The sequence below is a fragment of the Lactuca serriola genome, chromosome 3 (genome assembly GCF_051521515.1).
Source record: "Lactuca serriola cultivar US96UC23 chromosome 3, Lser_US96UC23_V15, whole genome shotgun sequence".
Classification (NCBI taxonomy): Eukaryota; Viridiplantae; Streptophyta; class Magnoliopsida; order Asterales; family Asteraceae; genus Lactuca; species Lactuca serriola.
Window position 1 is genome coordinate 3,390,738 of NC_136410.1, and position 13,065 is coordinate 3,403,802.

The following is a 13,065-nucleotide window of genomic DNA, read 5'->3' on the forward strand; positions in this document are numbered from 1 at the left end:
CAATTGAGGTGTAGAATTCTATAACGAATGTTCATTGTTCATACCATCATATATTTTTCTTGTAGATCATAACATAAATATAAGAGCTCACATTAGATGATCTCATGCATGTAAAACACATTAAACAATAAATAATGATGTGTTACTAAAAAAATAAATTCGAGCAACAAATCGAGAGTAATTGAGTATGGGTAAATATTTATAAGAAAGTTATATATACTACTCATTCCATCCAAAATTATTTTCTACATATAATATACACAAATATTAAAAGAAAATTAGGTTATAACCCGTGAAAATCACAGTCAATATTATTAAAAATATTATATAGACAAAAATAATTAATAACTGTAAAAAAAAAAAAAGCATTAGATTCTCAATTGTAAATAATCATGAATTAATTTTTATAAGTATTGAAATGAAAAAATAACATTAAATTTGTGAGTTTAAATGGCTTATTATTAGTTCTAAATTTATCACCAAATAAAAAAGATAAGTTATGGAAACTTTAATTAGGACATGATTTTTTAATGAAACAATGATCTTTTTAACGTACAAAAGTTAAAACAATTCGTTTAATATATTTGAGATGGTAGCAATAAGATACAAATGGCTCGTCATAACATACATGTGATGAAGCTATCCCTCTAATGGCCGAAAATCTTGCCCATTTTGCCACCTACCATTTCGCAATTATGAAACATCAAAAACCCAGCTAGCCTCCAATAAGAGTGGCACAATCTTATAAGGTTGCCTTGTTCTTACCAAAAGCAAGAGCTTCAATAGCATAAAGGACCCATATTATTCTAAAAGCAAATCATAATCTAAAAGACATAACAGATACTCCACTCCAAACAGGAAAAAAAATGAATATAGCTTCCAAGGAGCTTTGACTCTTTAACATTTAACCTTCACCATCGGATCTTCCATAAGGCATAAAACAAACCAAGGTTATAACAATTTATTTTTTCAAATTATCTCTAATTAAAATGAAGAATGCCAAGGAACCAACTTCTCAAATATTTTGTTCAAAGCAATTATAAAATTGAAGAAACATATAAAAAACACAAAAAGAACGAAAATTAACTCCATAATAACAACAGATTATAATATATTGATCAACCAAATTACAAGAAAAAGACAACAATTCAATTTGTCAACCATTACAAGAGAGCTTTCGACTATCTTCCTCTCTGCATCAAAGAAACTATAGTTACACAAAAGAAGCACATAAATGATACACGATTTATTGTTGCAATTTCTATTAAAGCTAAAATTGCATTAAATTAATAAAAGGGTAAAGGAGACTCATATTCAAGATAAAATTGCATTAAAAATGGGTTTATCTATCAATTACATGAGCCATGAGCCATCAAGCAATGCAAATTCACATAGACATTAGCAAACATTTGGTTTGCAAATAAATAAAGCACTTCATGTCAAGAAACACCATAATTGGACATTAAATAAATAAAACACTTATATACACCATAAGTCGAATTAGGTTGTTACTTCTGATCCTAAACTGTTGTAGCATACAAACAACAAAACATATGTATAGTATACCCAAATATTTGGGTCAAAAATAAAAAGTTGGCTTTCTGATTAGAACTACATGTAGATAAGAAAACCTATGGCATGGTGCAATAACAAATCAATGATGGGGCATCAAAATAGTAAAAGATAGCATCTTCAAGATATCAAACCTTCGCATAGTAGAGATCTTTGACAGGGGTAAGATTAGACGGTTGATGGAAACACCAACAATGTCGGATTTTCGACAGCAGAGATGGTGGTAGCAGCTGGAAGGTGATTTCATTGCTATCTCTTGAGAAGTAGCAGAGTGGATGATGTTGATGACTTAGTGGTGGAATAAATCTTCATTTCTGTTGAGAGAGAGAGAGAGAGAGAGAGAGAGAGAGAGAGAGAGAGAGAGAGAGAGAAGGGCAAAATTTTAATTTTAGGTTGGAAACGGATAATATCATTGTTGATTTTAGAGGAGATTTGACACATAAACAATTTAATAAACACTAATTCTTTAACAAAGTTCATTCAAACATCATATTTGCCAGAACACCGATTCATAATTACACCACCAATCCACATAAATCATTACATGTATAAGATGTTTCCAATGTCATGGACCAAAGTACATTTTACCTTTGATTGATAACTATTTCAAAAATCCACAAAATATATATGTAACCGACAAAAACCATATAAAGGAAGAAATATTCAAGTTCAGGCAGAAAGCATAACCAAACGTATAGTCACAGAGAAAAAAAAAGCAAATTAATAAACAATTTTGCTTATCAATTAGGTAACAAAATCTATCGATTCATTCACAATTTTCATACCACTTAGCAATTTTGCACGAATACAAAAATATCTTATAAGAAAGCAAATAGCAATTAAATAAAATATCTAATACTCATTAGTTATATATTGATTATAATATGTATCAGTTGGATTACCTGATACAGAGATAAAAAAGAGAGGACAAATCATGATACATAGATTTAAAAAAAATAAGAGTATAAATCATTGCGAGTTAATTCTTTGGTTTATATTTATCATAGCATATAGAAGGACAAAATCGTGTACCTAGTAAGACCCTGATAATGAATCAATAAATATTTGAGAAATAGTGGAAACATGTTAGATTAAGACTCTTGCAACCTGTGCATTATTAACGGCTAACCTCATCAACTCAAACGTCTCCTCGTCTTCTTCAATATGTTCCCTTGTCGACTCAATTTGTTCTTCATTTTACCGCCTAGATTTACGTTAATGCTATATGCTTCTCGTTCTCATAGATATGTTCGCTTTCCAACAGAATCATGCTTATAATGGAATTACTACATATGCACTTGGGCATGCCCCTCTTGAATCTGCTGCCTTGTGTCGTTGCCCAAGCCGTCCATGCCTTGGGTCGGGCCTAGAAATTTAGCAACACTTAGATAAGTTGGGTTACTAATCAATAACAAAAACACAAATGGAATCACAAGGGTAAACTAAAAATCATCAATTCAAAGCAAGGAAACTTACCATTTACTGAATCACAAAATCAAATTTTAATTATCATATATGTGGTCGTGGATCTGATCGTTATTTTGGACTCGATGTTTTTCCGTTCTCCTTTGCTTTTTTACTTATGGGATCGATGTTCTCTAATAGTCTGAGACTGAAAAAAATTCTAGAAAAGACGCTCCTTAAAAGAGGATATAGGCTTGATTCAGGATGGTGAGAGAGTGTGGCGAACCTAAAAATGTAATACCTTTAAAAAAACTACAAAAATACATTCAAACAAATACCATTAGACCAACCATTAAATCAAATTCAAAACATAGAGTAGACAGTAGAAGAACAATGAACTGTCAATTCTTGAATCTACACAACTAAACAAACACACATGTTATAATAAAAAAAAAAAAAAAAAAAAAATCATGATGGAGAGAAAGAGACGATGGAAGACATTGATGTCTCTAAAAATCTTTTCCTTCGAAGGTGAGTGATGTTAGAGAGACGAACGCAAAAAGAAGCCATTGTTGTTGATGCAAAACTCGTCCAAATGAAAATGAAGACTTTTAGAAAAGGATACGACTGATAGAGGAAAGACGGGAACCATAAGACTCCATCACTTCTATTTCAACACCGTTTGGGATAATAACAACCCTAACTATATTGAGATAGATAGGAAATATTGAGGGATTGATGCGGAGATAAAGGAGACGATAAGGTGGATTCGAAGACTGGTGTGCAGAAATTTAGGGGATTTGGGTTTGAATGTTTGACTTTGATTTTCATAATTTTATGCTTCATTTAGGCACAAAGGATGAATTGGAATATTTTGGTTGATTTTTTGGGATACCATTTATAAAACAAAATATTTAAATTGAGCGGGAAAACAAAGCAGGGATGAACTACAACATGTCACGTGGCAAAGAAGAAGTATAGAAAATTGACATGTGTCATGTGAAAGAGTCTTTTATTAAAAGAGTATATATATATATATATATATATATATATATATATATATATATATATATAGGGTGAGGTTCAATAGAGAACCATAATTAACCAAAGAACCAAGGAACCAATCGTGAGCATCGGAAATCATAACGATCAACGGCCAAGGAAATAGATTTACACTTTTACATTGGACGCACACACCGGATTATACCAAAAAATCCACCTTTTACAAAAAAACTCACCACTTTTTTTCGTTTAAAATTTTTTTAGGCCATGTTTTTTATCAAAAAAACCGAATATACCGTTGTTCACGATTTTTCGTCCTTTTTCCATAGAGATCCATGATGATATATATAAAAAGCGAACTTTTTTTTTTCGAAAAAACTCACTTCATTTTCTTTAATGAAAAAAAGTTAAGGTCTATTTTTTATAGAAAAAAATTAATAAATATATCAAAATTCATATTTTTTGTACTTTTTAAACATAGATTCATATTGATGTTAAAAAAAAATTATATTTTAGTTCAGATTCACATTGTGAACTTGTTCAGATTCATATTGTAATCTTGTTCAGATTCACATTGTGAACCTCCTCAGATTCACAGTGTGTATGATAATAAATCAGATTCACAATGTAAATTTGAACTGATCGGAGTTTTTTCACATTGTGAATGTTAAAATTTGAAATATTTACAGTTTAGATTCACAATGTGAATCTACACTGATCAAGTTTTTTTTTTTTTTTTTTTTTGTGAACCATCTCAGATTCACAATGTGCATAATAGTAATTCAGATTCACAATGTGAATCTGAACTGTTCGAGATTTTTCATATTGTGAATGTTAAAAATTGAAATATTTACAGTTTAGAATCACAGTGTGAATCTACATTTTTCGAGGTTTTTTTTTTGTTAAATCGGTGTTGATATTTATTAATAGAGTACAAAAAATTAATATTTTTGGTATAATTAGTTTTTTTTATAAAAAAAGTTTAATATTGAAAAAAATAAGAAAATTAAGTAGGTTTTTTTCGTAAAAAAAATCATTTTTTATATATCATCATGGATCTCTATGGAAAGAGGACGAAAAATCGTGAACAACGGTTTATTCGGATTTCTTTTTCGATAAAAAACTTGGCCTAAAAAAAACTTAAAATGAGAAAAAAAGGAAGTGGGTTTTGTTATAATCCGGTACATGTGCGTCCATTATAAAAATTTACAACCTTTCTTTTGCCGTTGATCGCTTTAAATCCCGACGTTTTGGATTGGTTACTTGGTTCCTTGAATAATAATGGTTCTTTATTGAACTTATATATATATATATATATATATATATATATATATATATCAAGGGTGAGGTTCAATAGAGAACCATAATTAACCAAGGAACCAATCTTTTTTTCAACTTTTAGAACTTATTTTTTATCAAAAAAAAAAAACTAAAATACAGAAACTCATAACTTTTTATCCTTTTTCCAATGATATAAAATCGAATTTTTTTTATGTCAAATTCACAATATGAATCTTCGAAAATTCACAACGTGAATCTGGATTCACACGGTGAATCCGAAAAATATTTTTCACATTCACAATGTTAATATATGAATTTTGATATTTTTAGATTTTTTTTCGATAGAGAATAAGCTCTAGAAATTGAAAAGAAGATTTGGTTCGTTGAAGAACCCATAATTATGGTTCTCTATCGAACTTTTTCATATATATATATATATATATATATATATATATATATATATATATATATATATATATATATATATATATATATATATATATATCGATGCTAATTATTTTATGATTGTTTTTTTAGTAGGATCGTAATTATAAGATTATAAGATCCTAATATCATTATTATTATTTCCTTTTTAGATTTCTAATTTTTTGTTTTGTGATAAATAAGTAAATCGAGTATGAGCTCTATAATTTTTTTTCATATTGCTTATTTAATAAATGATGTATTGAAAATGTATTATTAATGTTTTAAATTATTTTATTATTAACTATCGATGGACATGTATTTTTTATATATGGTTTTAAACTGCTTTTGATATGATTTTACAAATTGATTGGATGTTAAAATCATGATTTTGTAAATTAGAATATAATAGGTAACTTTGACTTCAACAAATAGAAAATGAAAATTCCAAAAATACATTTTGAGTGTTACATTTGATCATAAATAGAAAATGAAAAATCCAAAAATACTATAATAACTTAGGACGCAAACTCAGGTTGATCACCAAATTTTCATATAAGATCAAACTTATATTTACAGTTTATTTTTTTAGTAATGCCAAAATATAAATATTTACGTTATATTAGAATTGGTGTCAAAACAACATAACAGGCCGGTATCTTAATATAGTTTTGGGATGGGCTAAGACCTTTGTCAAATTATCAGCATTAAGCGTACCTGAGAATTTAGGCCCATTACAGGACAACCTTAATTTTTGACATCATAATATCTTATCTTATTGGACCTTAACGTAGATTTTCAACCAGAAATAAAACAGGGTTAAAGAATAACGACCACTCGTCTCTGTTATATATATATATATATATATATATATATATATATATATATATATATATATATATATATATATATATATATATATATATATATATATATAATTAGCTACTTCTCTCCATGCATTATATCCTAGCCATTGAACTTTATTAGTTTCAAAACGAATAATTAAATTTTTAAGTTTTGTTTCATTTATAAAAGTGTAACCACATCTGTTATAAAGGACGCCATGTTACGAAGTAATACCATTTCTTTTTTAAAATAGGCGATTTAATTATATCCTAAAACGCATCTATTGCATTTCTTTCATGCATCGGTTTAAATCTTTGTGTGTTTTTTTGACTTCTTGATCAGGAAGGTTATAATTTATCAGTATGAGATTCATCCATAGTTTCGTTGGACCTATGTATTAATTGGGATATTATTTATCCATATTATTGTAGCACCACATATTTTAACAAAGCATTTAATGAAATAGAGTGGCGGGAGTATACTAAAGTACCAAATATTTTGTATTTTTTTAAGTTTGAATTCAACATTAAATAGGTGGAGTAGCAACAAAGTTATCTACATAAATACCCAGAAATTTTCATTGATTTCCAATAACTCTCCTATCTTCTTTTAGTGGCGTTTGGTTTGCCGAGACTTTAGAATTAAAAGGAACTGAAATCCAATTTACACTTACCATTTTAAATAAATGACAAAATTATAAATTTTGTCCTTATAAAGTTTTTGAGTTATATCAATGGGCCAAAATAAAAATTTTATTGTAGGTTTGGTCTAAAACTTTTTGAAAATATTTCAAATGATGTATTTATCCTTTTAATTTTGTTTTTTCAGTTTCTTTTATTTATAACAATTAATAAAAAAGCTAATATAAATTATCATCTAACCCTCTCTCTCACCCTAATTTTGTCTAAGTACATTAACCAACTATTTGTCTCCTTTTTCATGTAATGTACCTTTTATCTTAGATAAAAATAGAGAAATTTTTAGAAAAGTTCTAATATTTTACTTAAATTTATGAAAAAATCTCAAACTAAAATTTGTTTATGAAAAAACATGAACTACTGGTAAAAATGACGATTTGAACATTTTTTTCTCGGTTTACCGGTTTCATTACTTACCTAGTTCCACTAGAGTCCCATTATTTTACCCTAATTTACGATTAAATCCCAAAACTAAAATTTAGTGATGATTTGACCGTTTTCTCCATTTAACATACATTTTATTAGTTTCGTTGTTGACATGGACGCTAGTCATTAAAAGAGATGATAAGATGAATACGATGAGTTATATAATGTTATATTTACCGTAAAACTTGTTATCCGTCTCATCGACTCATTTATGAATATGTATCTAGGTCAACAATGAAACTTGTAAAATGTGTGTTTTCAAGAAAAAAATGGGAAATGAGATGATGTCTCATGAGATGGATATAATGTACATAAGATTAGATAGACAATTTGAAATTTCTTATAAACTTAAAAAAATGACGAAGGTGTTCTAGTGTATGTAATTATTGCGGTCTTCGTTGGATACATTTTATATTCCAAAAAACATACAATACATCAAGATATCAAGTTTTATGCTAAGCATAACACTATATAATCTAATATATTCATCTCATCCGCTTATTTATTGATTAGACGTTTAGATCAACAATGAAACCGGTAAAATATATGTTATAGCAAAAAAGAGCCAAATCATCACCAAAGTTTATAACTTATTCGTAAATTAGGTTAAAATAATGAGACTTTAATGAAATCAATTAAGTAATGAAACTGGTAAACCGGAAAAGGGGAGATCAAATCGTCATTTTTACTGGTAATTCATGTTTTTTCGTAAACAAATTTTAGTTTGGGATTTTTCGTAAATTAAGATAAAATATTAGGATTTTTCTAGAAATTTGTCATAAAAATATAGATCTTGTTTTTAATAATACTATAACATTATTATTATTATTATTATTATTATTATTATTATTATATATATATATATATATATATATATATATATATATATATATATATATATATATATATATATAGGGCATAGTGACATAAAAAGCCTTAAATTTGCAAGAAAAAATCAGTTTTACCCTCCGACAAGTTTTTTGTTCATTAATGTTGCATACTTGTCTCATTTTTTGCATTTATTCCAAATAGCCGGTTGCAAGAGGGTTTATCAGTTACCCCTCCACTATAGTAGACTTTTCCACCCCCATTTCTTAACCCCGTTTACTAAACGAAGAAGTCGGGTATTTGAAGAAGAACATCACCAAAACAAAATCAGATTTCCACACCAATGTTCTAATCACAATGTCAAAATCAAATTCAAGTAGGAGCGGCACATCAAGAAGGAAAAATAGGGAGATAACCTGATCTACATGTGGTGATGTTTGCCCTATTTATGTTTCACGCATTCCAAAAAACCTAGGACGAAAGTTTCGTGGCTTCCCTAATTTGAATATATTGTTTTTGTTTAATTATATGAAAATTATTTTTTTATTCAACCAATTGAAGTTTGAAGACTTTAATTTTTATGATTTTTATGTTAAACTACCACTGTAAATCACCGTAGCTTTTGTAAAAGAATTTTCTCACTTTCTTTAATCATAAAGTTTAACTAGTAAAAATCACCATAACGACGAATTTTTCGTTTTAAATGCTTGAAAAAATATTGGGTTAAATAAAAAGGATATCTTTAGTTTACTATATAAACATATTGTTTAATAGTGAACAGTAAAGTTAGGGGTTGCATCATAATAGAAAAAATAAAAATTTCTAAAAAATTTCTACTACGGTCGGAAAAGCTAGGGGTTGCCAGTGCCACCGGTGACCCCCTAAATCCGCCCCTGTATTTAATTGTTTTTATTGGTTGAAATTATATTATTTTCCAAAAAAATTAAACATAATTAATTTATCATATATTCATTATATATGTTCACTTTTGATAAAGTATATGGAGTATTTATTTAGGTACCCATAAAAAAAAACTATGAGTTAACCATTAAAGTCCGGAATAAAGGATGTCAAAATGAGAAAAAATAATATATTTTTTTAGAAATTAGCATTTCGGACTGACATTTAGAGATTCCGAAACAATATCCAGGATTTTGGAAAAAAATCTGGCATTTTAAGATAAAATCCGATAAGCAATTACGAAATTTTGTGCAAAGAAAAATTATTCTTTAATAAAATAAACAAAAAGTTAAACAAATATATGAATTATACATGATAATTTGCCTTAAAATCAAACATTTGATTGAAAAATGATGACATTAAACACTACGAAATAAACATGTTGGATATAAATAGAGCAGCTTATATGAAAAAAGAAAAAATAATATAAAAAAAATACAAAAATTTAAAAGTCAGTCCAGAATAAGATATTCAAGAGAAACTCTTACAGTTTGGAAAAATAGTTATGTTTTTTAAGATGGTCATTATACTTACTTTCACTTATTTTAATAATAGATAATAAATATAAAATTTTAAATTGCTTAAATAATTATTTGATACTTATATTTACAACTTTTCATAAAATGTGATAATAGTCAGTTATTATAATATACTGTTATAAAGACAAAATTCGAAACTTAAATACTAAAATCAAGTCTGTTTGTTTAAAAGTATTCAAGATATTTAAAAAAAATATGTAATAACAACATTTGAGCGTCTACGTCAATTCATTTGAGGATCCATGTGGAAAGTTATTCGTGAAACACTGACAATATTTTAAATGTATCACTATTTAAATCTTAGACTTTATTTATGAAATTTCAATCATCAACCACTAAATCTCATCACAAGGAAATATTCTATTTAGTTGTTGACAATTTTTTTGTCAAAATTATTATAATATTTTCTTATATAGTTATATTATTTTTGTTACATATTTAAATGTACAATAATTATCAGATTTGACAATAAAACCATTAGTATAGTTGAAAAATATCATACATCCGGTTAGAATATTTTTAAAGAAACAAATTCTTGTTATCATCGTACAACGAATGAGAAAGCAAACGAATAATAAGTTGCGCCGCTAACTTGATAACACATAGAAAATGTATGAATGATTAAATCGGAAAAATTTCAAACTATATTGTTTTTTATATACCATTCAATGTATTTTGTTTATATAAAAAGGAAGAAGAACATAATATATTGGGTATAATGTAACATCCATTTTCGAGACGTTTCTTATTTTCGGATTTTGGATCGTAATGTGATTAAGTAAAGGTTTTGGGCTTCAAAGGAGTAGAGTTTAGATCCTATTGAATGTTGATAATATTGGTTGAGTGATATTTCATACTTCTTATGTGAATTTAATTAATTATTTTTATAAGTTTTAGTTGGACCACGACATGGCAATTAAGGTGCAACGACATGGCGTTCCTAATGGAAAAACGTGCATCCGTGTTGTACCATGACATGGTGGCTGTTTTGGTCCAAAACACGAGATTTCTGAGTTTATGTCCTATTTAAAAGCACTAAATCCTAGGTTTGCCTCATTTGGCAGCCTCCACCCTTTGAGATTTGATCCCACCCAAACCCTAGCCTCAATTGTTGATCTTGTGACCTTTTGTGGTGATTTTTGGTACCTTAAAGAAGAAAAAAGTGTCCTTGGTGCATAGATCCAACAAGCAAATCTCATCCTCATCACCTTGTGTATTTTCTAGACTCTTGTAAGTCCTCAAGATTCTACCTTTTGTGTTCAAACATGTTAGATATAGACTTTTATCCACTTTTCTCCATGTTTCGAATGGTTTGAGTGGATGGATTTCATAAAGTTGGGAATTTATGGGTCCTCGTGGTTTCTTTGTACTCTATTGTCCCAAATATGAAGAGTTATGGAGTATGGTTCCATGCATGATATTTTAACCTCATTTTCACCATTTTGACCTAACTTGAGTTCACGACATGCATCGGACATCCATGTATACAAAGAAATGATTTTTGTGATGTATTGGGTGTATAAGAGCCTTCTGGAAAGTATGAATGAGTATCTTGAAGGATTAAGAGCTTAATGCATTAAGCTGGCATATACAGTTTCCACGACATGGTGGGTTGGTGTAACGCCGTAAATTTTCAAACAAAATTTTCATTTTTAAAACACATAAAAACTCAATATCACATTTTCTCAAAACCACAATGTATCGATTGTCAAAAACACAAATCAACAAAAACAACTGATAATATCCCAGAATCCTCAAACATAATCTCGAACAGGTGTGTACAATCAAGTCAGCGCCTTCCCGCGATCTTAAGAAGTACCTGAAACACATATCACACAACACGGTAAGCACCGAGCTTAGTGAGTTCCCAAAAATACCACATACACAAATAATAAGCCTTTCATGGCTATAGCTCGACATATACCCTTCGGTCATGTGTCACGTTTAGGACCCTCCGGTCTCACAGCTCGGTGTGGACCCTCCGGTCATGTGTCTTAGTGAAGACCCTACGGTCTCACAACTTGGGTTGGACCCTCCAGTCCTGTATCTCAGTGAAAACCCTCCGGTCTCACAAATCGGTTTGGACCCTTCGGTCCTAACTCAGTAAAGCACAAAATAATATAGCGTATATCACAAAGACAAAATGCATAATATCACATAACTCAGTATAAGCACATAGGACCCTCCGGTCACTCAAATAAGACCCTCTGGTGACTTAGTATTACCACTCAGGTAAGTATAGTTAGAAGACTCACCTCGTAACTAAAGCAAGTATGTCTCGTACTCGAATCATCGGTCTAGCCTCCGCCTAACATATATTGTAATTAACTCTAATTAATAAATACCCTTAAAGGTTTTAGGTTAAACCCACTACTAATTCTCAAAAGGATAAAAGACCATTTTACCCTTCCATGGCCTCTAAAGTCCACAGTTTGACCAAACCCTAAAAGTCAACAAAAGTCAATAGCAAGCGCGTACGCTTGGCGTACAGCCCTTTACACTGGATGTACTATTCGCCATGCATGCATCGGGAAACTTCGACACTACGTTGCACGTATCTGGGAGTATGCTCAGCGTACGTCCCAGACTCACTTTTCCCACTATCTTTGTCATAATCCTTAAAGACCATAGCTATACTCTCAGATCTGGACTCACTAAAGGCTAATACTCCATAAATCTTGTGACTTTAAGCCTTTGCATGGCTGAGAAACTCTAAAACCCATAAACTTAATGGGTTTTGGTCCTAAGAACATCCTATGTGCTCATACAAACCCTAATGCTTGGATCTAGGTTTCTCTATTGTACATGCAATTCATCCAAGACTATAAACCCTAATTCTAACATTCAAGTAATCATATTAATATAAGAATAGGTTTAAGATGTTACCTTGATTGTTATGTAGCAATAACAATCCAATTCCTCCTTGTATTGACTTTAGAAAGCATAGAGTCACAACTGTCACTCCTCTAATGGTTCACAAACACCATAAGCAAGAGGATGAAGAGGAAAGAGGTTAGAGGCTGCCCTAAAACGTGTGAAACCCTAGGATAAGTCTTAGCCACGTTTTTGGGTCATAAGGGTCTTAT

The 13,065-nt window shown here is 29.5% G+C and overlaps 1 long non-coding RNA gene across 1 annotated transcript; it reads right to left on the reverse strand.

The window, feature by feature from the left end:
- Positions 1 to 1,012: 1,012 nt before the first annotated feature.
- Positions 1,013 to 2,228, reverse strand: LOC145094236 (uncharacterized). Its single transcript, XR_013703234.1, has 2 exons — positions 1,707 to 2,228; positions 1,013 to 1,193 (listed from the first exon to the last, which is right to left on the reverse strand). It is a non-coding gene; the product is annotated as an uncharacterized LOC145094236 (long non-coding RNA).
- Between the last annotated feature and the right edge of the window lie 10,837 nt (positions 2,229 to 13,065).